We start from the raw sequence: 4,882 nt of genomic DNA, 5'->3' as shown, positions 1-4,882 counted from the left end.
GGGGTGGGGAGAGAGGGAGGGGAGGGGGGAGGGGGACTCGAAACTGTCTGCGAACTGATGCCAAACCAATCGGAGTGTCGAATCGCGTCGCGACCAACGCAGGTACCCTTTACCGTTACTTTTTCACGATGTGCCATTTCGACCATCGAACTCTTGTCACTCCTTCCTGCACAGTGCACATGCCATCGACTCGTCATTCTTCTCTGTGGTACCGTCGGCTTGCCGCTCCTCCCTTTTCTGTACCAGCTATTGATTATTCTTTCATATCGCTTCATCGGTTGATGTTTATTCATTTCGCTGTCATTTATCGCGGTTAACGGACGAGTAAAGAAAATAATCAACTCATATAAGCGAGAAAGGGGTTATATTCGGTCAAAGCGGATCTTCGTGTCTAATAATATTTTTGTGTGATTTTTACAAAGCTCAATTCAAGCAAACTGTACGCCGATTATACTGTCTGACTGTCTGGATTTTAGACTACGAACGAGTGAATCTTGCAGATGTTTTGTTGCTAAAAATGAATTTGTAAATGAAATCGCCCTATCATCATGTTTTTAAGGCACTTCAGCTCAAAGGTACTCAAAACACTGTTTTTGACACTTTTAGCTTCAATTCTTTCACGCGACGTGATAGAGCAATTTTTTTCAAGATTTATTCTCAGCGATAAAAATAACGTTCTTTTTTTTTTTTAAACAGAATACAAAATTTTTTTAAACGTGGTCACAAGTTATGAAAATTTGGTAAAATCCCGTGATAACCGTCGTACTTCTCAGTGCGTTCTTATGGACACAAGGATACAAGAATATAATGTATAATTATCTTCATTTAAATTTTCCCTCTGGGAAGGCGCGGCTTTATTATGTGGGATATGTAACTGATGTACAAAACGCGGCGTTATGTAATTGCGGTTAACACACGCGCTCTGCGGCGCGGCGCGCGAGGCCTGAGGTATAAAACCAGCACCGCACTCTAATCAACTCAGGCAAGTTAATCGGCTTGTAACGGCTTTATACGGTACGGACATATACGGTATACTTTAAATAAGGTATGCCTGCGCCTGTTAACCGAGCTAAATGCAGACGGATAGTTCGCAGCGCGCGCGCGCGCGCGCGCACGCCCTAGAATCCCCTTTGCAATTTTCGCCGCTCTCCGCGGAATGAAATTTTCGCGGGACAAAGTGAACGCTGGAGGGGAATGAGTTAATTGCGAATAGTTTAATAATACAAGCTGCCCGGTTGAGCGTTTATAATAGAACGCTCACGCAGTGGTCACCGTTGCGTACTGTTCGGTCAATTGTCATTCAGCCGTGTAATTAGCAATGGCATTATTGTAGCCTTTGATTGTATTGGAATAAAATATCTCTCTGGGAGAGAGAGAGAGAGAGAGAGAGAGAGAGAGAGAGAGAGAGAGTTTATATATGTGTGACTTTTTCAAGCTTTCTCTGGCAACACTCGAATCCCTTTTGATGCTTAAAAAACAAAGTTGTGCAAATTGATATTCAACATCGTAATAATGCAGGCTTTTATTTATTAATTAAAAATATTATATATATTAAAATATTATATAAATTCAAAAATAAAATTTTATCCTGTAATAGAATATGGTATAAATTATTTTCAAATAATTTCAATATTTTATTCCTATGAAGTTGTCCTATGAGTTTAGAAAGAATAGAGTAGCTTTAATCATATCAACCGTTATCTCTCTCTCTCTCTCTCTCTCTCTCTCTCTCTCTCTCTAAAGAAAAGGGATGCTGATACGATTAAATTCTTTCTGAAGGCTATAACACACAAAATGCATAAGCATACCATAGCATAGCGTAAGAAAGATGTGGATTAATAAACATCCAGCATAAAATCGCCATATTGATTTGCATAACATGTTCATTGGTCCAGACGATTTTCTGCTAGCTAGTTATCCTTATGCATTTGGTGTGTTATAGCTTTAACAGAGCACAGATGCTAAGATCAAGGGATATGCGTCTATACCTATGCATCTACAAATTTGAACAGCGAATTAGCCTTTAAAAGGAATTGAATCATATCAGCATCTTTCCTCAACTTTATTAGCATATCTTTTCAATTTAATATTTGAAAGAGAGCAAGAGCGAAAGCGAGCGAGCGAGAGAGAGAGAGAGAAAGAGAGAGAGATATATGATTTAAGCTACCTCACTCTTTCCAAATCAAGTGATAACTCCATAGGAATGCGCAGTTTTATGATATCTATATTCAAATTATCTAAAAGTAATTAACGCTATACCGCGAAATAAAATTTCTTTTATTATATGAGAATAAAAAGGTTTTTGCAGATAACAAGTATCGAAGTCATAAGACATTCGCGAAAGATCCGTGATACAAGGATCACCATTGCAATTCATTAGACTTGGCAAGGTTCTCTTCGTGACATGCACGTTTTACGAGAAAGTAAACGAACGAGAGCAAAATATAAAGTGCGGACACGATATGTAGTTAACATCAGCGCACTATCGCGCTGCACTGAGTAACGAAGTTCGCTGAGTAATATCGTTTCATCGGTCGATGGGATCATCGGCTCTTTGATATCTGACTGTTGGCTGGCTGGTCCCGCGAATAAGATTACCGGAAGCATGAGTATACGGGGAACAGGAGATCAGGTAGATCAGAGTCGAGAAGGATAACGCAGTGACGAGGGGGGGTAGGTAATGCGAACATCCGCGTCTGGTCAACTAAATCTTATACAGCCGTTAACCCTGCGCGTTCACGTCTCTGTGCCGTGGAATCTCCCTTAATCTGCCCCTGGAACGTTTACACCGGTGGTTAAAGCCCGAACTTAAAATCTCGAGAGGGGTGGGACGAGCGGGATGTGCTGTCGCGGACAGCAAATCCCAGCGTACTGCCTTATATCACGTTTTACGAGGAGGGGTAAGCGTGTACGTAATGCAAATGTAGAAAATATTACGGTGGCCGTTCATAAATTACGCCGCGTTGTTAGGTCTAGATCTTATAATACTCTTTTAATGTACGTGGCTGGAAAAATATACTATCGTACTATTTAACGTAATGTGATACATTTTTCACGCAGGCATTTTCCCGCTAGAAAGCCAAAGGATATGTTAATAATTTTCAGCAAAATGAAATGTATGGAACAAGTACATTTTATGCATTCACGCTATATATTGTGTATTATTCACCTCATTCGATCTACTGTACTTTTGTTTTTCTTTCTACGTGGAAAGAATGGTTTTGCTGAAATATATCTGAAAATTTAGACATAGAATTGAAAATAATTTTATTGAATCATCAAAATAATTATGTAGACCGCTTAAACGTTGACAATGCTGCAAAAAGTTTTAACACACAACATTCAGCAACCAGTTTGAATATCTTGCATAATTATTTTGATGATCCAAACAAAATTATTTTCGTATCTATAACTGGCTATATTTTCAGATACTTTGGCAAATCATTTTTTTTTCGTATATATACTTTTTATATTATTTCTCTTTAAAAAATAATCCTACGCAACAAGAACGTTTTGCTGCGTTCAACTTGGTTGTTAGAACATCAAAATTTTTTACAGCATCGTTCATTACGCTTTAGTGTCCTACATAATTATTTTGATGGTTCAGAAAAATTATTTTCAGATCTTTAGTTAAATTTTTAGATACTTCAGCAGACACGTTTTTCTTCTAAAGATTCAAATAAATAGCATTGACTACTCTTATATCTCCCATGAATTATATGCTCGTACGATCAATACAAATGACTATATTGATTAAATTTTGCGAAATTATCCTCGTCTCTGGAGTAGTTTCAGAAATGCGGTCGAGCAGTGCCGGCCGGATTAACCAAAATAGACCGCTTACGTTCTACGTAGAGAAAGCTGTAACTGCACGCAGCCGGAAGCAGAACGGAAGTCTCCAACGCGGATATCCTGCGTGGTCCGGCCGACGCAGATTTATTCGCGTGTATTCCGCCGCACGGTCGATTCGATGACACGGCCGATCGGCCGCGCACACGTCCGAGAATCTGTGCAAGCGCATTTCGGCAAAGGCACGAACACGCGATCGTTCCGATCGGAAAATGAAATTTACTGTTCGCGATATATCAAGGAAATTCGGCGATGGAACGAGACGTCGTGAGTATTGTTTGATGCTCGCTTCAAACTCGCATTCTATCTTGTTCCGTTTGAATGATATAATAACAAAAAGGAACATGAATAAAGATACACGAATATAAAGAGTATTGGAAAATATATTAAAAGTATCGAACGCTCGTTCAGCATCACAGTAAAATGTGTATTGAAAACGGACGGTGTTTTAATGCACGTTCGATGATAAAGCATTACTTTAAACATCGGAGAATTCAATCTAGTCAAACGGATACGTCGCATTATCGAAGATAATTGAGATCATGTTTGCGAATTGCACAAATAATCTTAACCGCATTCGGATGCAGCACGCAGGAAGCAGAGCCAAGAGAATTGCGAGAGAGAGAGAGAGAGATTGGAGGGAGACTCCAGCATCGACATTTGATCGCAAGTTCCGTTTCTGCGTACCGTGCAAGGCCGGTATTGCATGTCGAGGGACGGGGTATTGGTTTGTTGGCGGAATCAGTGTCGCCGGAAGTGCATCCTGGATCGCATCCTGCACCGCTGCGTTCGCTTTTCCGTGAACGTTACGGGGTATCCCGGTTAGATCCTTGCTCAGCAAGCGGGGCGGGGGTGGAAGGCGGGTACGATCGTGATGTGAAACCGTTTTCGCATCCCTCCATCGTTGCCAAAGGGTGGGTGAAAAAATTCTGCGGGCACAGGCGACTCGTCGTGAAGGATAAATGCCGCTGATTATGCTGACGGAAATAAATTTCTGACTCCAATTTTCCAGATTTTATAGACGAACATTGAC

The sequence above is a fragment of the Trachymyrmex septentrionalis genome, unplaced genomic scaffold (assembly GCF_001594115.1).
Source record: "Trachymyrmex septentrionalis isolate Tsep2-gDNA-1 unplaced genomic scaffold, Tsep1.0 scaffold74, whole genome shotgun sequence".
NCBI lineage: Eukaryota > Metazoa > Arthropoda > Insecta > Hymenoptera > Formicidae > Trachymyrmex > Trachymyrmex septentrionalis.
Note: the sequence above shows the minus strand (reverse complement) of the source record.